The sequence below is a fragment of the Macrobrachium rosenbergii genome, chromosome 12 (genome assembly GCF_040412425.1).
Source record: "Macrobrachium rosenbergii isolate ZJJX-2024 chromosome 12, ASM4041242v1, whole genome shotgun sequence".
NCBI classification, from domain to species: Eukaryota; Metazoa; Arthropoda; class Malacostraca; order Decapoda; family Palaemonidae; genus Macrobrachium; species Macrobrachium rosenbergii.
The window spans coordinates 5380501-5405131 of NC_089752.1; the positions used below are offsets into that span (position 1 = coordinate 5380501).

The window sequence follows — 24631 nt, forward strand, 5'->3', positions numbered from 1 at the left end:
TTTCAAGTCAATGGCCCCTGTGGTGGGCTTGTTCCATATGGATAGGTTTCACCTTCTGAATAATAATAATAATAATAATAATAATAATAATAATAATAATAATAATAATAATAATAATATGGCTCCCTTTCTTCTACATTCTCACTTCACTCCTCCTCCTCCTAATACTACTACTACTACTACTACTAATAATAATAATAATAATAATAATAATACTGATAATAATAATAATACGGCTCCCTTTCTTTCTACATTCTCACTTCACTCCTTCATTACCTTCAATCTGCTCCTATTTCCTCCCCCTCTCCCTCCCTCACTTTCCTCCATTCCATTCCACTCTATCCAGAAGCCCGATTCCAGCCACTTTCCAGGCACTTGTGTGCGGACATACTCACGAACAGCCGTTTACATCGTGATCAAAGGTAGGCGGAAACGCGAGTCGATTCCGACGAGAAAAACAGAAGGAATCTCTCTCTCTCTCTCTCTCTCTCTCTCTCTCTCTCTCTCTCTCTCTCTAGTGCACCTTCCCTGACGAGGTAATTCGTAGAGGTAGAGGATGGAAATATTCTACAGGTCTTATACGTGTGTTTTTTTGTCAGTATTCTATCTATCTATCTATCTATCTATCTATCTATCTTTCTGCCTATCTATTTATCTATCCATCTATTTATCTATCCATCTACTTATCTGTCCATCTATCTATCTATCTATATATCTATCTACAGACAGAGAAGTGGATAAAAAAATGCCATACTTACATTACTGCTTAAAATAACTCGCAGCTACAATAATAATAATAATAATAATAATAATAATAATAATAATAATAATAATAATAATAATAATGATGATGATTAAAAAATGCTCATAGTAACATGAGTCTTAAAATGGAGAAACAAATCCACAGTTATGTAATGTACACATATTTAAAGGTAAAACTGTACAGATTTATCTTTAAATATATGTACATATACATAACTGTGGATTTGTTTTTCAAATAATAATAATAATAATAATAATAATAATAATAATAATAATAATAATAATACTTCTGTCACATTATTAGGGAAAATAAAAACGTGATATTCTTAATGAACGATAAACCCAAGGTAAAACCTGCAAACAAAGAGAGAGAGAGAGAGAGAGAGAGAGAGAGAGAGAGAGAGAGAGAGAGAGACCTTGAATACAAGTAGTCTATTCAATAACGAAGAATACCAATTACTTACGTTCTTGGCTTCAGAATAAATGGAATTATTATTATTATTATTATTATTATTATTATTATTATTATTATTATTATTATTTATTAAATTATTTTATTATTAAATGTTAGGGCTTCTGATGTAACGTGTTAAAATATCAACAATCTGGGAGGAAATATCATAACCAGTGTGAGGTACGAGATGAAGAACAGAGTGAAGAACAAGATGAATAACAGTGAGAAGAACAAGATGGAGAACGGAGTGAAGAAGAATATAAATATCCGAGTGAACAACAAGATGAATAAGAGAGTGAAGGACAAGATGAAGACCGGAGAGAAGAACATGATAAAGAACAGAGCGAAGAACAAGTTAAAGAACAAAATGAAAAACAAGATGATGAACAGAGTGAAGAACAAGGCGAAGAACAAAGTGAAGAACAAGATGAAGACAGAGTGAAGAAAAGAAAAAGAACAAATGAAGAACAGAATGAAGAACAAGATAAAGAACAACATTAAGAACAAGATAAAGAACAGAATGAAGAACAAGATAAAAAACAGTGTGAAGAACAAGATGAGGAACAAGATAAAGAACAAGATGAAGAACAGAATGAAGAACAAGATAAAGAACAGAGTGAAGAACGAGACGAAGAACGGAGTGCAGGCAACAACAAAGAGATAACAAATCTGTCATAACGACAGACACTGGGTTGCAATAATAAATAAGGGAAGCAACGCGCTGTGAATAACAGACGCAGGAGAAATCTATTACCCTCATAAACATGAATGAAAGACGAGAGAGAGAGAGAGAGAGAGAGAGAGAGAGAGAGAGAGAGAGAGAATGCACTAATGAGCAATAATGCCGGAAACAAAGAAAGACGCGGAGGATTCCGGATACCTCCTTATCTCGCGCGTACACAGGCGAGCACGTGGATGACTGTACGCAAGAATGAAATTACCTTGGAGCCGCGTTGACGCGGAAACAAAGCTGATGGCTGTATGTTATTTCGGAACACCCATACAAAACAATACTGCCCTAAAATGGAAGACTGCAGTATCTGCAAAAATACAAAGCTGAGAAAAATGGTAGATAAACCCTTGCCTTGCTATTGATTCTGCAGATGCTGCAAATGGGACCCCCTAAAGAAAGGACTGAAGAATCATTCTGCAACTGCAGTAACTTGTGTATTAGAGTTTCACGAGCGCAATAGGTGGCATATCTCAATTTCTAAAATTTTGCAGATACTGCAGTTTTCCATTTTAGGGCAGAATAACTGTCTTTCACGTCTATACAGAATGTTATCCTTACCATCCACACAAAATGTTGAACTTAAATTCCAAACAAAATGTACACTTTACATTCCGTATCTCGAATGTACACGAACGCTCAAAAGCTTTTCTCTAATGATAAACCTTACCTCGAAATACAACAAGAAAAATATCATAATTAACAATTAAAATAAGAAACAGATCTTAATTAACAATTAAAATAAGAAATATATCACAATTAACAATAAAAATAACCAGAAAAATATCCAGATTAACAATTAAAATCAGAAATATATCCTAATTAACAATAAAAATAACAAGAAAAATATCATAATTAATAATTAAAATAATAAGAAATATAACACAATTAAAAATTAAAATAAAAATACACTGATTAACAATTAAAATAAGAAATATATCCTAATTAACAATTAAAATAATAAGAAAAATATCCTAATTAGCAATTAATCAAATGAAAAGAAAGACAACGAACGCATGAAAATCAACTCAAATAAACCTCGAAAAAACAAAACAACACAAGATCGCCTCACAAAAATAAAATACCTTAAGAGAATAAAAAGATTAATACATATGGGTACATAAACATCCTATGATTGCACAGTAACAAAAACAAACAAACAAACAAACAAGTAAATAATGCGCCGAAGTGTCTTCAGCGCAATCGAGTTGTCTGTATAGCAGCTACAGCGTATAATCAATGCCACCGAAAATAGATCTATCTTTCGGTGGTCTCGGTATAATGCTGTATGAGCCGCGACTCATGAAACTTTAACCACGGCCCGGTGGTGGCCTATCTATATCGTTGCCAGAAGCACGATCATGCCTAATTTTAACCTTAAATAAAATGAAAACTAGTGAGCCTAGAGGGCTGCAATTTGGTATGCTTGATGATTGGAGGGTGGATGATAAAGATACCAATTTGCAGCCCTCTAGCCTCAGCAGTTTTTAAGATGTGAGGGCGGACAAAGTGCGGACGGACAGACAAAGCCGGCGCAATAGTTTTCTTTTACAGAAAACTAAAAATCATCCAACAAAAGAAAAAAAAAGCGAAAGGAGGAGCCGGGGGGGGGGGGGAAGGGGCTGAGAGGAACCTCTTTTAAATTCGGAGCCAAATCAAAATCTAATCAGCTCTGCCCTGGCTACACCCTCCCCACCCACCCACCCCCGCCAAGTCCCAACCCACACAAGATTTCAGAAAGTCAACCGAAGAGTTTTTGAGACGCCCTGTAAACACGGAGAGACAAAAACACTCACACACACACAGCGAAGTGCATAACCTTCGTTCAGCTTCGTTGGTGAGGGCAAATATTAGCAACAAACCCGAAGACAAACACGCAGAGAAACAAACGCCCACCTCGCGCGTTTGTTTGTTTGATCCTCTGTGATATTAACGACAACTATTAATTGCCAACATCGCAATTATTGTGCCACTCCAATATATGTTGCGTCGATAATGCACGATGTGCAATGGAATCGAGTACTATATATATTTATGAATATATATGTAAACATCTATATATATATATATATATATATATATATATATATATATATATATATATATATATATATATATAATATATATATATATATATAATATATATATATATATATATATATATATATATATATATATATATATATATATATATATACAGTATATAAACATATATACATATATAAACATAAATATATATATATATATATATATATATATATATATATATATACATATATATATATATATATATATATATATATATATATATATATATATAGAGAGAGAGAGAGAGAGAGAGAGAGAGAGAGAGAGAGCTCTCAGCTAGCACGCTGTTGGCCCATTCGACTCTCCTGACCGGCCAATGAAGAATTATTAGAGGATTTTATATCTGGTAACAGAAATTCATTTCTCGTCATAATGTGATTCGGATTCCACAATAAGCTGTAGGTCCCGTTCCTAGGTACCCAGTTGGTTCTCAGCCACGTAAAATAATTCTAATCCTTCGGGCCAGCCCTAGGAGAGCTGTCAATCAGCTCAGTGGTCTGGTTAAACTAAGATATATTTAATTTATATATAATATACATATATATATGTATATATATATATATATATATATATATATATATATATATATATATATATATATATATATATATATAATAAATTATATGAACCGAGTTCACCTCTAAGATTTAAACAAAAATTTAATAATAATAATAATAATAATAATGTTAAGGGATTCATAATCTCGTGAAAAACAATGTGTAATAAAAATCCACAATTACATAATAAATACATTACTATGTAAAATAAATAAATAAAAATAAATAATAAAAATAATAATAATAATAATAATAACAATAATAATCGGCAAAATCAATAAAATGTGATACAGACACACTGGGCTGCAAATAACACAGCGAGCGAGATATCAGGCCTTGACAAAGGCACGCCTGACAGCGAACGCTGCTAAGCCGAGAGAGTACAAATACCACAGTTTGTAAGCGAGAGAGAAAAACAACTCGGGTGTTGACGTAATGCTAATGACGTCTGTCTGGTAACGATAGCACATTTCACAACCCACGCTTATGCTCCGTGGATAAATGCAACCGTTCTTTACATTGTCTAGCTTTGGAATTCTCTCCCGGGCTTTTCGTTTCCATGAATCTGTCGTTTCCGTTGTAGGCCGAACACGTTCACATTTCCCGTTATATATATATATATATATATATATATATATATATATATATATATATATATATATATATATATATATATATATATATATATATATATATATATATATATATGTGTGTGTGTGTGTGTGTGTGTGTGTATGTGTATACACATATTATTCTCAAAACATAAATATAACATATATTCAATTCCCCTTCGCAATCTTGAAATTTAGTTTATACCTAGCCTATACAGATTATACTAAATATAAGCTGTTCTTCAACTATATTAGTAATCTTGATCTTAATATTCAGAGCCTATTCAGAATAATCGAATTTAATATATCTTTGAGCCAAATTACTAAAAATACTCAGATTAATCTATTTTATTCAGTTACTGGTCTATGTTTAAAATACTTAAATTTACCCTATTATTAATCTTCGCCGACGATTTCGAAATTCAGCCTAAGTTCGTAGTTTCTGCAAAAGTACAGTGAGGATATTACAGTAAATAAGTTTTATACACTTCAAATACATCTGATTCTAAGTTCAGATATGCCAGCGTAGTTGAAAACTAACTTGGTCGTCTAGACTAATGGTGATTCATTATTACTGCCTGATCAGCTCTGTTTTGCCAATGGATTACTCTAACTGCTTGTTGCTTAGAATGCTGTTTTACAGAGCACCAATGAATGTATACACTGGTAAATTATTATTAGCAACAGCAGCAGATGAACGTAAAATGAATGCATTAGCAACAATGAAAAAAAAAGGAATGACGTCATTGACCCACTTTAACCTCACCGTTAGTGCTACAACAGAGTGATGTAGTTGAATGACTCACGAAGATTTTGATACAGTCTTGGACCAAAATAGAACTTGAGTGAGGCGTGGATGGGAAAACATGAACACAAAGAGAGAGAGAGAGAGAGAGAGAGAGAGAGAGAGAGAGAGAGAGAGAGAGAGAGGTTGCTGCTACCTGTGGTGCTGTAAGTGTGAAGATAAAATACTACCTGCTACTGTTATCTAACAAAGCCCGTTTCTTGTTTGCTTATCCAATGATACAATGATTGGTTTTATTTGTACCAGAAGCAAGTGGTATTCCAGCCGTTCCCATGTGGAGTCAAGTAATCCAGGTACAATTCCAAAGAAGATTTTTATTAGTCCAATAAACTGAAACGAAGTCAGTGTAAGCTTTGTCGCGCCGTCCTATCCTCCCCTCCCCTCCCCCCCAACCCGAGGGTGGGGCTTGAGAGATCTCGAAAGAGAAGAAATGGCGGGAGAGGAAGTCAGTTGGGGGTGAGAGGGACAGAAGAAATGGAAAGGAGGGGGGATGATTGTGGGGGCGAGGGGGAGAGCAGACGGAGGGCATAATCTGGCAAGTTCCTGAGGGATTGTTCTCAACTGCATATCTATTGTTAGGTGCACTTTTTTCTCCTTGCTTTCCCTTCAACGGCAGGCTCGCACGAGTTGGTTCGTTCGTCCGTGCATGCGTGAGCGGTATGTTGCCAACAGATGAATGAGAGAAAGAGGAGAAGAGGACGAGGATGGTTTTTCAGGTTCCGTCGCTCGTCTTCACGTGATGCAAAAGACAAAGAACGATCCCCAGACAACGCAGTGTTGATTCTTTAACTCTTCCATCACCAGCAACAACACCGAGAGAGAGAGAGAGAGAGAGAGAGAGAGAGAAATGACGAAATAAGCAATCACTGAAGTACCCAGATACTTATCAACTAGAGGCCAGAGAATGAGGTTCCTTGGAGCAATATTATACGTTATCAAAGCTAAGCTGCGTTATCACTTAAGATTCATGTCCGAAGTCAACTGGTTGTTTTCCCTGGCGGTGCCAAGAAAAACTTTAAATATATACCGTTAATCTGAATTTAAACACAAAGGAAATTCCAATTACGAAAAATCAACCGCCACGCCTCTGAAGACTTAACCGGAAAAGGTATAAAAAACTAGTCATATAACATCAATAAAATCTAAATCGATCAACTTTGACTCCTGCTACAATAAATCATCGACATAATAATAAAAAATGGTAATCATTGTATCGAATGACACCAAGACATACTCGACCCATTATAGCAAACTCATTTATCACATCCATCAAGTAAAAGACATCAAGGAGTTTTAGGGAACTTGAACTGATGAAATGTGGGGCGGTTTTTTTTTTTATTACTAATCTGACGTCAACACGCGCAGCTATGGTCTTGCCATATATACGTAGTTTAACATTTCTGTTATACATTAACGTCATTGACGATATTAAAAAATATGACCGTTATGACATGCTCACTTTTCCCAGTAAACACGACCAACGTGCTTTAATAACAAAGACTAAAACATTAGGAAAATCACAAATGAACGAATACACTCGAAGAGTAAACTTCGCCAGCCGACATCCCGCGCGGTTCTGAGAAAGTTTGGCGGATCAGTTGCTGTAAATGATTTTCGCTCGTTTCATTTCATAACATTTCCCTCTCGCTGGAAATAAGACCAAGCTGCCGTTCTGAACCCTTTCATGAGCCAGGTACGATTTCAGATAACGTAAAACGCGCATTAGAAGAAGAAATCGGTGACATTTCGAAGATATGGCAAGAGCGAGCTGAGGCGCCACATAGTCACTTTCTCTTGTTGTCACGGTCACATATGCGTAACCAAGGCGCTGTGGTCACGCAACCCGGCGCTTGTTCACCCCCACGCTTACCTTCACTTCGGAGGCGACTGACGCACGTACGCGCTATACGCTTTTCCGGCACTTCTCGGAACAAGAGGAAATAAATGAGCGATGGAAAAGGAATGAACGCGCAGCAGCAGCCCATGCACCAACAAATACATCGAGGTGAATACGGGTAAAGACGACGTGAGACTATTAATCAAACCTTTCAGATGTGACGTCCATATCAACCAACATTCTTGATACGGCGTCACAAGTCAGGGAAACCTGTTTAAGGCGGTCCTCGATTCACTGCCAGCAAACAAACAAAGAAACAAACATCTCAAGAAGTTACATAAATTGGGATTAGACTCTTGAACATAACGTGGAGAAGTCATTTTAGACCGTGTGTGCAGACTTATGCATACGCCTATAAGAAATGTTTTACACACGTGAACACAATTATGAGTTCAGAATAACAAATGAGGACATAACAGAGAAGAAACAATCAAAGAATGAGAGAGAGAGAGAGAGAGAGAGAGAGGAGAGAGAGAGAGAGAGGAGGTTGATTTCCACTAGTACTTTCGCTTCTTGTTGATATATACCAACGTGGGTGACGTGCGGTTCTGCATAAAAACGAGATCCTACACAACACACGCGCACCGCATTGCGCGAGCGCGCACGCACACCCGCTAACAAACAAACACATACACACACACACGCACACACGAGAATACTTAAAAGGTAAGACTCGAATTAAAGTTCAGTGCTTGACATTAAGAATTCTATATATACACACAGTTTGAATACACGAGTACATATGAATTATATACACATATAAAATAATAATTAAAACATACAAGTGGATGAAAGGCGTACAAAAAGACATTCACAATAAATAAGCAAACAAGAATATTTCACACATATGTATGAAAATGTGAAAATAAATATATATGTGGTAGTTAAACTGGATAAATAAAAATGGATGTATGTACGTATGTTAACTTGCACTACAACAGAATGTTGGATATACAAATACGCACGGAGTATATCTCAATGTAAGAATGCATTATACATATGTATCCAACTACGCTTTTCAGTGCATAACCCTTATTCATTGAAATAATAAAAATATTAACTAATAAATCATTTGAAACCGTGGCGAAATAATAAATAGTGAAATCTGGCTGACACTTTTGACCTTAAACGCTAACTACGGGGAGAGAGAGAGAGAGAGAGCAGGGTTATTATTATCATCATTTTTACATAAATGACCAAATATCTGAATGAAACAGGTTTAAAAGGTAAATGGTTTGCAAAGCAAGCTTTCAAAAAACTGAAGAACTGAAGAAAAAGTTAATAATAATAATAATAATAATAATACGTCCTACCAACTGGTTTTGATACAAAACGATAAAAAAAATGCGTTTAAAAGAGGCATCACAAAATGAAAGTTGAAGATAATGCTACAATTAAAAGGAAAATTTTACTTAAAGACAACACTGATCTCTACAGTCACATGAAAATAAGGATGTTTTACAGAAAAAAAGTTTTTTTTACAGAAATAAGGATGTTTTACAGAAAAACGATGTTTTACAGAAATAAAGATTTTTACAGAAAAAAAGATGTTTTACAGAAAAATGAATGTTTTAAAGTAAAAACGTTGTTTTACAGAAAAAAGGTTTTATGGAAAAAAAAAGACGTTTTACAGAAAATAAGATGTTTTACAAATAAAAGGTGTTTTACAGAAAAAGAGATGTGTTACACAGAAAAAAGACGTTTTACAGAAAAATGGATGTTTTATAGTAAAAAAAAATTTTGTTTTACAGAAAAAAAATGTATTACGGAAAAAGAGATGTTTTATTGAAGAAAGATGTTTTACAGAAAAAAAAATGTTTTACGGAAAAAAGATGTTTTACAGAAGAAAAAAAGACGTTTTACAGAAAAAAGATGTTCTACAGAAATAAAGATGCTTTACAGAGATAAGGATGTTTTACAGAAAAAATATGTTTTATTGAAAAAAAATGTTTTATAGAAAAAATGTTTTGCAGAAAAAAGTTTTACAGAAAAAAAGATATTTTACAGAAATAAAGATGCTTTACAGAAATAAGGCTTTTACAGAAAAAAAGAGGTTTTACAGTAAAAAAGATGTTTTACAGAAATTTTTTTTACAGAAATAAGGACGTTTTACAAAAATACGGACATTTTATGGAAAAAAATTTTTACAGAAACAAGGGCATTTTACGGAAAAAAAAAGTTTTACAGAAATAAGGATGTTTTACAGAAAAATTATGTTTTAACAGAAATAAGGACTTTTACAGAAATAAAGACGTTTTACAGAAAAAATGTTTTACAGAAAATAAGGACGTTTTACAGAGAAAAGATGTTTTACAGAAAAAAAGATGTTTTACACATAAAAAGAAAAAAACTTGAGTTACTGGCAAATGTCAAAATACCCCACAACTGAAAGCAAAAATAGCATACCCGAGTTCAGGCCACAGCAAAATAATAATAATAATAATAATAATAATAATAATAATAATAATAATAATAATAATAATAAATAAACAAATAAAATACAATAATAATCCTAACTCACTGAGTTAGAGGCAAAAGAAAAAATATATAAGAATGAAAAAATCATTGTTAAACTGTAAACTCCTAGAGTTCAAATCATTCAACAGATGAAAAGAATCACAGGAAAAAAAATTTTAAAGTTAAAGATAAACTCAGAAATAATTCCTACTTAATGGCAAATCTCCCAGACTCCCAGAGTTGCGAGACAGATAATTGAAAAGAAAATAACCCTAGTTAAAGAAAAAAAAAAAAAAAAAAGACACGACCTAGATGAACACAGCCACAAGCAAATAATTAGAAAGCGCTTCGGAGGAACATCTTCCCATCCAACGTTTACGGAGCCAAGTATATATATCGTCTTTGGCAACTCCTCCTCTTTCTCCCGTTCTTCTTCTTCTTCTTCTTCTTCTTCTTCTTCTTCTTCTTCTTCTTCTTCTTCCTGGATCAGAACTTTTAACTTTACACCGACAATAATACGCCAAAGTTCCCAACAACAAAAATCATACGAAAAGTTAGGTCCAATATTCTATACGATAAAAAAAAAAAAGTTTGGAACACTTTTAGGAGAAAAAAAATAAACTAAGAAGATTGGAACTATAATTGAATCATAGTTCGTAAGAATGGATTAAAAAAAAAAAGCCTGATAAAAAAAAAAAAGAGAGGGGAAAGAGTTGTCGACATCCCTAAAGAGAGTCTTTGAAAAATGCGACTAAGGAAAAAAGAAAAAAGTAAAAAAAAAAAAATAGTATTCTCAAAAAGTCGGAAAATACGCCTGGGAGAAACTTAGGACACTTGTCATGACGGAGCGTTCTCCACTTCCTCTTCTTCTTCTTCTTCTTCTTCTTCTTCTTCTTCTTCTTCTTCTTCTTCTTATTTCGTTATTGCCACAAAAAGCAACTTTTGGTCAAACTTTCTTCTCTTCAAGAGTGAAATCGCTTTTCCGTCGAGAAGTTTACGTTCGGCAAAGCAGCAGTCTGCCTCCAACCTTCGCTCAGTTCGCCTCTAACTACTGCAGAACAATCATAACAAGATAACTCACCCCAATAAATGAAGGTGAATCCCTCCCCTCCGATATCCGGATCACCCGAGAGGGACCCCCCCCCCTCACCCCTACCCCCTCCCGCTAACCCTTTCAAACAATTCCCCGAGATCATAATGTGGCAACACTGCTCCAAAGTTATGCCCAGACTTTGGATAAAGTTATCCACCTTTGGCCCCATTCCCCTCGCCAAGACAGATCCCCTCCCCTCACTCTGTCCCTCCCCCAACCCCACCTCCCACCGAGACCAGCCCAGGGCAATAACACCCATTGCCTCCTACTCAGCAGTGTTGCCATAATGCGATCAAGCCGAAACAATTTAAACTTTAAATATCGCGACGGTACCAACTGGGTCCGAAGGGGGCTTTCAACTTTTCGCTCGCATCTCCTAATGACAGACAGGGCCATCGAGGCCCTCTCCTCCCTCCCCCGCCCTTTCCTCTCCCTCTACACTTCGGCCAAGGCGCCTTTCTAAGTAACAACGAAGCCCGTGATCAATCCCCTAGTGGCAGCTGCATACACGGGGAGAGAAGAAACTATATATATATATATATATATATATATATATATATATATATATATATATATATATATATATATATATATATATATAAAATTTCTGACTCACATCAGGATCGAACCCAGGTCTTTCCTTGGGTGCAGTTGCTCTCAGGTTCCAACTTCTTTTAGACTTGTATGGCCTAGTGGGCAGCGCCCTTACCTTTCAATCGAAAGACCTGGGCTCGACCCTGATGTGAGTCAGAAATTTATTTCTGTTCCACAAATGACTGTGTGTTGATTACTTCTATATATATATATATATATATATATATATATATATATATATATATATATATATATATATATATATATATATATATGTGTGTGTGTGTGTGTTTTGGGTGGGTGTGTGTCAAGCTACTTCTATGTTACTCTTGATTCTTCAAGACAATGTGACATGAAAACGGTGTGCCAAACAGACAAACAATATTGGCCAAATAGAACTGAGAGAGAGAGAGAGAGAGAGAGAGAGAGTACACATATAAAACAAGGAGAGAAAGAGAGGGAGAATACACAAATAAAACAGAGAGAGAGAGAGAGAGAGAGAGAGAGAGAGAGAGAGAGAGAGAGAGATTATAATGATGGTAAACAGAACAGACAAAAAAAAAACATACACAGGCTGAGAAAGGAAAAAAGTATCTCCTCTGAAAATTAATTAAGTGGCCCACTTAAAGACGAACAGACACACAAGCAGAGATACACACATACACAAGAACACAAACACAAACACACACACACACACACACACACGGAATTCGTGGTGAGATCAAACCGCTCCCTGGACGACGAGGGACCTTGAAAATGATCGAAACGCGATTCGGGGACTTTTCTTGGGGCCTCGTAAAATCTCCCAAAGAAACAGCAGGTTCGTGACAGTATTCGGCGATAAAGCCTGGCACCCGTTTCACCAAAATTTGGGAGCCTTGGATACGAACATTAATAAATATTATCTGATAAATTCATAGATAATCTCTACCGTTACACATACGTACACACACACACACACATATATATATATATATATATATATATATATATATATATATATATATATATATATATATATATATATGCGTGTGTATTTATGTATGTACGTATGTACGTATATATGTATGCATGTATAGTGTGTAAATACGATATCAACAGTTTCTTGTCATCAGAATTAATAAGAATTAATAAATACATACGCTACGAGGCATTCCAAACTCACTCGTTTCCGCCCGCGAAGCTAAATTAGCTACAGAGATCACACGACAATGACCGTGGTTTACGAAGAGCAGAAATTCAAGCATTTGTCATCTGCGCTTTAAAGGTGGATAAGGAGGAACTTGGGAAAGCCTGGCGGACCTGGAAGGTCACGCCACTTGGAAAAACAATCAAGGTAATTTAGGCCAGACTGGCAAATGAAGGAAGGCACTTAAAACTCAGGACAGACCTCTAAGAACAGGACAGAACTGAAAATGCAAGACAGTTTGGAAATGTACAAGTAGATCAGACTTTGCAATGCGGGACAAGCATGGTAATGATAAGTTAAAGTTAAAATTCCTCCTGGGCCTCTGCATAGGCTAATAGGGCAGGCGCTGATCTCCTGTTTCTTAGGCCGACAGCGGTAGTCCTGAAAATGCAGGTTAGGCCTGGAGAGTGCGGGCGAGCCTGATGATACAGAACAGGTTTTTAAATGCAGAGAAGATAGGAAAAAGGAAGACAGACCTGAAAATACCGGACAGAACTGAAAACAGGAGCCGTGTCTGGAAATAAAGGACAGACCCGAAAGTGGTGACAAGACCTAAAAAATTAGGACATGTTTGGTCATAAAGAACAGACCTGAAAGTACAAGAACTATGAAATTAAGACAAGTTTGGTCATAAAGGGCAGACCTGAGAGTACAGAAAAGAACTACAAAATTAGGACAAGTTTGGTCATAAAGGAAAGACCTTAGGATACAGGAAAGAGCTAAAAAATTAGGACAAGTTTGGTCATAAAGGAAAGACCTGAGGATACAGGAAAGAGCTAAAAAATTAGGACAAGTTTGGTCATAAAGGACAGACCTGAGAGTACAAAAAAGAACTAAAATATTAGGACAAGTTTGGTCATAAAGGACAGACCTGAAAGTACGGAAAAGAACTAAAAAATTTGGACAAGTTTGGTCATACAGGACAATCCTGAGAGTACAAAAAAGAACTAAAATATTAGGACAAGTTTGGTCATACAGGACAGACCTGAAGATACAGGAAAGAACTGGAAACAGAAGCCAAGGCTGGATATGAAGGACAGAACTGCAAGCGCAGGAAAGCACTCACAATGGAGGACAAGTTAGGATATAAAGGACAAAAATGAAAGCACAAGAAAGCTCTACAAAAGCTAAGACAAGCCTGGAAGTACAGAACTGACCTGGAAATGCAGGAAAAAAAAAAACGGGAAAAAAGACTCGGCCGGAAATCAAGGGCAGACGGACAAACGTAGTAAAGCCGTGACAATTCAGATATTTATCCGGTTAAACGCATCTATGGAGGTCTTTAAATACACTACGGACCCAGCAGTTTTAAAGTGGGCAACCACCGTAGAAATGGCACCGGGACCAGGGTCATGGCCTACGATCCTCTGCCACTGAAAATCAATGACTTTGGGGTGGTGGTGTGGAAAAACTGGATTGTGGGGAAGGTTTGAGGGAATACAGAAGTTTCGCTTTCAACCTGTGGGGCAGAGAGAGAGAGAGAGAGAGAGAGAGAGAGAGAGAGGCTAAAGACTACAAGTAAAACGTATAGGAATAAAGCATTGAATTCAAATGAAAACATTTGCGGCATGAAGACGTTATCTGAAATAATAATAATAATAATAATAATAATAATAATAATAATAATAATATTTCATTAACTATGATTTTACTCACAAAACAATAACTACGTATAACCTTTATCAAACATAATAATAATAATAATAATAATAATAATAATAATAATAATAATAATTTACTACTGCTGAATCACTCTCTCTCTCTCTCTCTCTCTCTCTCTCTCTCTCTCTCTCTCTCTCTCTCTCTTAAACGCTAATAGAACAACAACTTGAAGTACCTGCAAAGCCACCTTTAGAGAGAGAGTGGAGAAGTGGAACGGCAGTTTGTTACTAATCAGCAACTCCTGTCAGTAGCCTACCAGTAGGACAACAGCATCACCCAAGATGCCAAGAGGGAGTGGAGGAGGAGGAGGAGGAGGAGGAGGAGGGGAGGAGGAGGGGAGGAGGAGGAGGAGGAGGAGGAGGAGAGAGTGCCGGAGTGAAAAACAAAAGACAAAGTGGACCTAAAGAATCCACTCCACTCCAAGAATGCAGAGAAAGAAAACAGAGAAAGGATGCGGAAATGCTCTCAGCTTCTTCCCCGAAGAAAGTGAAAGGGGGCGAGAGGTGAACAAGAAAGAGGTGAGTAAGAAAGAAGTGAATAACAAAGCGGTGAATGAGTAAACTGGATAAAAAACCTTTCGAAGATATGTCGCGCATGACTGATGAGTTAAAAATACGTTTTTATGAACAATGAGATTAACCATAATTTGTTCGATGATCTTTGCAATGAGAGAGAGAGAGAGAGAGAGAGAGAGAGAGAGAGAGTCCTGTAATTCTGAAATTGCAAGAATTAAATCTGAAACCATTATGAGAAATATGTTGCTCTTTTTTCCATGAATTTATTTAGAATAACAAGTTCTCTCTCTCTCTCTCTCTCTCTCTCTCTCTCTCTCTCTCTCTCTCATTGTACTAAATTTAAATTAAAAACATTACATGAGCAAGGAAGTCTCTCTCTCTCTCTCTCTCTCTCTCTCCGGATTACTACATTTTAAATTAAAGCTTATTGCATGAGCAAAACCTCTCTCTCTCTCTCTCTCTCTCTCTCTCTCAGTTGGTTGTGCTAAATGAAGTAAAAACATTAAATGACAACATAGTCTCTCTCTCTCTCTCTCTCTAGATTTGTACTAAATTAAAATTAAAAACATTAAATGAACATAAGTCAGTCTCTCTCTTTCTCTCTCTCTCTCTCTCTCTCTCCCTCCAGAACCCTCGATTCGTGGCCTAATCATCATTCCTATACCCAGAAGGAATGCGCGGCATACCATGACACATTCATTCTTCATGTGTTTTTAAGTGATCTTGCTACAACAAACCACACACAGAACTACGCAGGATGTCTATCTATCTTTTTCTACCTGTTATTTTTATCGTCATTATCGTTATCGTTACCCAAAAAGGCGACCCTGTATAAATTAAGTATATCTTAGTTTAGCCAGACCACTGAGCTGATTAACGGCTCTCCTAGGGCTGGCCTGAAGGATTAGATTTATTTTACAGTGGCTAAGAACCAATTGGTTACCTGGCAGCAGGACCTACACAGCTTTATTATGGAATCGAACCACATTATAGCGAAATAATTTCTATCACCAGAAATAAGTTCCTCTTATTCTTCATTGGCCGGTCGGAGATTCGAACTCGCGGCCAACAGAGTGATAGCTGAGAACGGAGCCCGCTCTCCCCCAACGAGGAACTGCGACCCTGTATAGAAACGGCACTAAGTTGAGAACTGAATTGAATGAATTGAATATAGAATTTAGGCCAAAGGCTAAGCCCTGGGACCTATAAGGTCATTCAGCTCTGAAACGGAAATTGACAGTATAATGTCTGAAAGGTGTAATAGGAGGGAAAACTCGCAACTGCACTGTGAATCATCTGTTAGGAGAGGGTGGAAAGTACGGTGGAAGAAACGGAATATGAAAGGAGGTACAGTAAAAGGAATGAAGGGGGTTGCAGCTAGGGGCCGAAGGCACGCTGCAAAGAACCTTAAGTAATGCCTACAGTGTCCCGCATGAGGTGCATTGGCGGCACTAACACCCTACAGGAAATAAATGAATTGAAAACGGATTTTTTCCTCAAGACTAACAGAGTATTAGATAATCAATTTTTCTTAATGTCACAAGCTCATCTCCCACAAAAAATTATAGAAATATATCTTTACAATAAAAACTCTGTAATCAGTTTGTACACTGAAACTAGAAAAACACAACAGATTAACTACGAATGCTGAAAGGAAATTTCGCTTCGTCAAACTTTAAACTGAAAGAAACGACATAAAAAAAAAAAACATAAAAAACATAAACAAATAAAAGCACACGACGTGTTCGAGGCCAGCACATCAACAGACCTTTCGCGCTGCTTTCACTCACAGATGAAGGAAAAACAAGAATAAAGAAAAAAAAAGTAAAAAAAAAAGAGACACGAACAGCGTACAAGCATTTCTTTTAAAAAGGTGCCTTGTCATCATTGACTTTACATGCACTTCTTGCAGGCAAAGGCTTTGCTTCATTTGAGCGTCATTCTATTTTTTTTTTTTATTGCCAAACGCTTACAACTGTAGGGATTCAGCATGCTGATATGTACACACATGTGCGTCAATAGTAGCTGAAAATGCGTGCATACACACACACTCATACATGCTTATATTCATACATACACACATGCACAATATATATATATATATATATATATATATATATATATATATATATATATATATATATATATATGTATATATATATGTATATGTGTGTGTGTGTGTGTGTGAGAGAGAGAGAGAGAAGAGAGAGAGAGAGTGAGGAGGAGAGAGAACATCGTATAATCCTAAGAACGACTGTGAACTTTGCATGTTTTAATATGCACACTCACACAGAAAGCGAACCCACTTTATTCAGACACCTGATATTTCTTCATTCAATAGTATTACTGTCATTAATAATTCTTCATCTCATTATACTGTCCACAGGAAAAATTAGCACTGAATAATAATAATAATAATAATAATAATAATAATAATAATAATAATAATAATAATAATAATAATAATATAGGAAACAGGAAGAGAATAAAAGGAAATAGGTTTTTCCCCGCAGGCAAAACACGATTGTACAAAACCACTTTCTAGGCATGAAATAAAAAAAAAAGTTAAAGCAGTCACGCCAAGAGGCCTATTCCATCTTCACCCTTCCCCGGCCCAAGGGCGCCTCGCTCTCGTGGCCCATTCCATCCGCTAAAGCAATGTGTACAACACCAGTGCCACTTTGGCATTCCCCCCCTCTCTCTCTCTCTTTCTCTCTCTCTCTGGCTCTCATTAGGCAGTTCTCTCGTTTGGTAGTCATTCGTAATTTCTCTCTCTCTCTCTCTGGCTCTCATTAGGCAGTTCTCTCGTTTGGTAGTCATTCGTAATTTCTCTCTCTCTCTCTCTCTCTCTCTCTGTCTCTCTGTCTCTCTCTCTCTCTCTCTCTCTCTCGTCAGAGATGTTCAAGGTGGCATCTAGCAGTAACTGCTCTGGCTATTTACTACCTTGCAACTAATATCGTAAATTGACAAACGGTTATATATATATATATATATATATATATATATATATATATATATATATATATATATATATATATATACATATATATATATATATTCGGTATATATATGTAAATATACATATACATATATATATATGTAAATATTCAATATATATATATATATATATATATATATATATATATATATATATATATATATATATATATATATATATATATATATATATATATTATATACACATATATATTTATATAACTGAAATATAATTAGTTTCTATTAAAAATTTTATTCTTTACACTTTCATCAGACAAAATTGTTTTCTAACGATTAAAGCTTTGCATTCAAATCACACTCAGGCCTCTCTCTCTCTCTCTCTCTCTCTCTCTCTCTCTCTCTCTCTCTCTCTCTCTCTCTCTCTCTCTCTCTCTCTCTCTCTCTCTCGACTAGGTAATACCCCGCCCCTTCAGCTGTGGAATCATTCTACAGGAAAATCCTTCTTTCTAAGTAACTATTTGTCCATCTACTCAAGAAGATTTTGATGTACTGTAGTTTTGCTTCATACATATAAAAAGATACATAGATACATATGCAGATAGATACTGTCGATCGATAGATAAAAAAAAAATTCATGGATGAAATGCAATAAGGCCATTCCTTGCTTGCTTCCCGTGCAACTACATCTCACTGTCCCCACTTTGCAACACTAGTTCTCCGTATATAAATTCCATGCCTACAACTCTCTCTCTCTCTCTCTCTCTCTCTCTCTCTCTCTCTCTCACATCGAACCCCCCATCCATGCGTGAGGTCGCACCAACATTAAAGAGAAAGTCGGCAAGGAAAGTGTTAGCTCTCTCTCCATCCCCCCCCCCTCTCTCTTTCTCTCAATCACGGCTATCAGCCTCACTCTATACATGATAGGTAGCAGACTCCAACAATACGGAATGAAACTGGTTGCTGAGAGAGAGAGAGAGAGAGAGAGTATACTGAAATCATTCTATACATAAACCAGAACGAAATGAAGATGATGAATACAGAAAATTCTGCTATTATAGAGAGAGAGAGAGAGAGAGAGAGAGAGAGAGAGAGAGAGAGAGAGAGAGAGAGAGAGAGAGAGTATACTGAAATCATTCTATACATAAAACAAAACGAAATGAATATGATGAATACAGAGAATTCTGCTATTTGAGAGAGAGAGAGAGAGAGAGAGAGAGAGAGAGAGAGAGAGAACGAGAGAACACAGAAATTCTGTTAGAGAGAGAGAGATTATAGACCTGAAATTATCTCCGGTATATTTTGCATCTTCCAGTCTTGGATGGTCTGGGATGCATCTTAGATATTTGTCATAAAACACATCTACGAACGAAATAAAGATGAACGATGCTGGTGCGCGGTGGATTAATGTCCTGTGTGCTTTCCTTACAGAAATTCTGTTAGTAATTAATATATGAGAGAGAGAGAGAGAGAGAGAGAGAGAGAGAGAGAGAGAGAGAGAGAGAGAGAGAGTATACTGAAATCATTCTATACATAAAACAGAACTAAATAAAGATGCTGAACACAGAAATTCTGCTATCTGAGAGAGAGAGAGAGAGAGAGAGAGAGAGAGAGAGAGAGAGAGAGAGAGAGAATCAAATCGGCGAGTGGCTTGGTTTTAGGGGTAGAGGCTGAGGCAGGCAAGATTACGGGGAAGGGGGGCCGGGGGGATGTCTAGCCGTGGGGAGGCTGGGTGGGGGTTCATGGGAGGGCTGGTAGAGACTCCCATGAATAAAAGAATTGGCGAATCATTTTTACGAAGTGTGAATACATTTTGCGAGCCGACGTAAAAGGGGGGGAAAGGGAAAAGAGATAAAACGTAAGGGATAAAAGAGAGAGAGAGAGAGAGAGAGAGAGAGAGAGAGAGAGAGAGAGAGAGAATGGGATAGAAGTTAAAAACTGAAATTCAATGTAGGATATTTTGATAGGTTTCAAGGCTTTACATATACTGTGTGTGTATATATATATATATGTGCGTATGTGTGTGTGTGGTGTGTGTGTATGTGAGTATATATATATATATATATATATATATATATATATATATATATATATATATATATATATATATATATATATATATATATATATATATATATATATATATATATATATATATATATATCATATATATATATACAGTATATATATATATATATACATATGTATATATATACATATATATGATGTGTGTGTGCGTAGAGAGATGACCACAAACATTACAGAACAGGCAATATCCTCGCTGCGTATTGAGAAATCCGCTTCAGCAAAAGCATTAAAGTAACAACAGCATATCTGACATCGATTGCATCAACTGATCATTTGGAAACTGAATTTCAACAGCATCTAAACTGACCTCCTTTAAACACTCATTATCATCTACATTTACTCCTTTGATACAGACTTTAAAGGCTCAAGTACGTTCTACTTTAATGATTCACGCGATTTCAACATTTAAAGGGACCTTCGCTTCCCATTTTACGCATTTTAGCGTTTCAATAGGACGTACATGTAGCTTATGTGAGGTGAACGTTGCAGTAGGCCAGCAACTATTTCTCTGATGTGCTTCCAACATTTCTAAACGATATAAATAGATTCTAACTCATTTCAAATATTTCAGCATACTCACACACAAGAACATACATACATACACACACACACACACACACACACACATATATATATATATATATATAAGCATATATTAATTACTAGCTTGATGGCGCTGCCGTCATGTATCCCCTACCTAACCCGCCCCAACCGGGGCGGACAAATAGGTTGCAGGAGGAAGGTGGATGTGTCATGTCTCCCCTACCCTCCCGATCCCCTCCCTACCCCGCCCCCAACCGGGCGGACAAACAGGTTTGCAGGAGGAGGGTGGATGTGACATGTCTCCCCTACCCTCCTGATCACAAACAAGAAAGATCCACTCGGCTTTTATTATTATAGATAGATAGATAAGCGTCATAAATGATTCAGAAGGATATATTTGCTCATCTGAAGTACTTTAAACATTCCGTATTTAATACATTTTTAAATCCACACAACTGCTAATTTTAACATCCTTTTATCAAAGGAATTTGGTATACAGTACAAATCGTCACAGAAAAACATCAGTCATCGTAAAACAAAAAAACAAAAAACAAAAAAATCCAGTGGAAATCATACGTATTTCAAATTGGAGAATTCATGAATGAATTTATACGGTATAAAGACTGAAAGATCAAGTGACTGAAGCCATTCAATACTGAAAACAAATTATTTAACTTATAAGTTTTTTGTAACACTTTACAAAAGAATTTCTTTTCAATGATACAAAAAAATGTACCAACTGAAATCACTGAATTCATGGGCAATACGTTACAAAGTATTTCTTTTGTGAAACAAAAAGGAACAAAAAAATTAAATGACTGAAATCAACCCCGTAAAGCAAGAAAATCAGGCGCCTGAATTCAACGAAGATTAACAATAGTTTTTTTTTTATCGAATTCGTACAGAATAAAAACTGCAGTTCTTTCAATCATGCATCACGATGATGCAAAGGTCAAAGGTCGTGACCCACCACTGCAAAGAATGCAAAATTCTGTATCTAAATTCACACCGAGAATGAATGATTCACTGGTTAAATTCTTCGTCGTACATAGTATGAAGATATTCTTCGTCATACACAGTAGTAAAAAACACAAATTCTCTGTCATACACAGTAGTAAAAAACATACAAATTCTTCGTTATGTACAACAGTAAAAATCCTACACAAATTCTTCCTCATACAGAGTAGTAAATAACACACACAAATTCTTCGTCATACACAACAGTAAAAAACCCACAAAAATTCTTCGTCATAAACAGTAGTAAAAAACACACACAAATTCTCTGTCATACACAGTAGTAAAAAACACACAAATTCTTCGTCACATACAATAGTAAAAAACCTACACAAATTCTTCCTCATACACAGTAGTAAATAACAAACACAAATTCTTCGTCATACACAGTAGTAAAAAAAAACACACACACAAATTCTTCCTCATTCTTCGTCATACACAGTAGTAAAAAACACACACAAATTCTTCGTCATACACAGGAGTAAAAACACACAAATTCCTCGTCATACACAACAGTAAAAAACTCACCACACAAATTCTTCGTCATACACAACAGCAAAAAACACACAAATTCTCTGTCATACACAGTAGTAAAAAACACACATTCTTCGTCATATACAACAGTAAAAAACCTACACAAATTCTTCCTCATACACAGTAGTAAATAACAAACAAAATCTTCGTCATAAACAGTAGTAAAAAAGACACAAATTCCTCGTCATATACAGTAGTAAAAAACGCACAAATTCTTCGTCATACACAGAAGTAAAAAGACACAAATTCTTCGTCATAAACAGTAGTAAAAAAGACACAAATTCTTCGTCATACACAGTAGTAAAAACATACAAATTCTTCCTCATACACAGTAGCAAAAAACACACAAATTCTTCCTCATACACAGTAGTAAAAAACACACAAATTCTTCCTCATACACAGTAGTAAAAAACACACAAATTCTTCCTCATACACAGTAGTAAAAACGCACAAATACTTCCTCATACACAGTAGTAAAAACACTAAATTCTTAAATGTACACAGAAGTAAAAGGCACAAATTCTTCGTCATAAACAGTAGTAAAAAGACACAGATTCTTCGTCATACACAGTAGTAAAAACATACAAATTCTTCCTCATACACAGTAGCAAAAAAACACACAAATTCTTCCTCCTTACACAGTGATAAAAAACACACAAATTCTTCCATCATACACAGTAGTAAAACGCACAAATCACTTCATCATACACAGTAGTAAAAAACACTGGATTCTTACGTCATACACAAGTAAAAGACACAAATTCTTAAGTCATATAAACAGTAGTAAAAAAAAAGACACAAATTCTTCGTCATACACAGTAGAAAAACATAAATTCTTCCAAACAGTAGTAAAAGACACTTTTTCCAGAGTAAAAAAACATACAAATTCTTCCTCATACACAGTAGTTAAAAACACACAAATTCTTCTCCATACACAGTAATGAAAAACACACAAATTCTTCCTCATACACAGTAGCAAAACACACAAATTCTTCATACACAGTAGTAAAAACACACAAATTCTTCCTCCATACACAGTAGTAAAAAACGCACAAATTCTTCCTCATACACAGTAGTAAAACACACAAATTCTTCCCTCATACACAGTAGCCAAAACACAAAATTCTTCCTCATACACAGTAGTAAAAAAACACAAATTCTTCCCTCATACACAGTATTAAAAAACACACAAATTCTTCCTCATACACAGTAGTAAAAACATACAAATTCTTCCTCATCCACAGTAGTAAAAACACAAATTCTTCCCTCATACACAGTAGTAAAAACACACAAATTCTTCCTCATACACAAGTAAAACACACAAATTCTTGCCCTCATTACACACAGTAGTAAAAACACACAAATTCCTTCCTCATACACAGTAGTAAAAACACACAAATTCTTTCCTCATACACAGTATTAAAACATACAAATTCTTCCTCATACAAGTAGTAAAAAACGCACAAATTCTTCCTCATACACAGTAGTAAAAACATACAAATTCTTCCTCATACACAGTAGCAAAAAACACACAAATTCTTCCTCATACACAGTAGTAAAAAACACAAATTCTTCCTCATACACAGTAGTAAAAAACGCACAAATACTTCGTCATACACAGCAGTAGCAAACACACAAAATTTCATTCATATTTTATAAAGAGAGAAAGTTTCCGGGGCTCAATACACCAGCCACAAAAAAAAAAAAATTTAAATAAACCCGAGATTAAATTCTTTCGTCACAGTTAGTTTAAGATACAATGACTGAATTCAAAGATTGAATTTATACGCCACAAATAAAAAAAAATAACTGATCTTTGTCACTACAGAATGAATACAAAATTATAAAAAAAGCACATGTCTTGAGAGAGAGAGAATTACATTTGTACGATGGTTAAATCTGAGATAGATGCAGGATTCCCTTGTCCTGATCATTATTTGTACAGATCACTAAAGTCATGTCATGAGAGAGAGAGAGAGAGAGAGAGAGAGAGAGAGAGAGAGAGAGAGAGAGAGAGAGAGAGGAGAGAGAGGTTTACATTTGTACGATTTGTTAAATCTTAGATAGATGGAGGAGTTATCTG

General features: G+C 35.7%; 1 protein-coding gene across 12 annotated transcripts in view; it reads right to left on the bottom strand.

Moving 5' to 3' along the window:
- Positions 1–24631, bottom strand: part of CtBP (C-terminal binding protein) — a 195499-nt gene that overhangs the window by 133953 nt on the left and 36915 nt on the right. For 2 of the 12 annotated variants that reach the window (XM_067113379.1, XM_067113363.1), the window contains exon 1: positions 7878–8041. The exons of the other annotated variants lie outside the window; for them this stretch is intronic. The gene's annotated coding sequence lies outside the window, so the exon portion shown is untranslated. Of the gene's footprint in view, positions 1–7877; positions 8042–24631 lie in introns of those variants that run through there. 12 annotated transcript variants of the gene reach the window in all.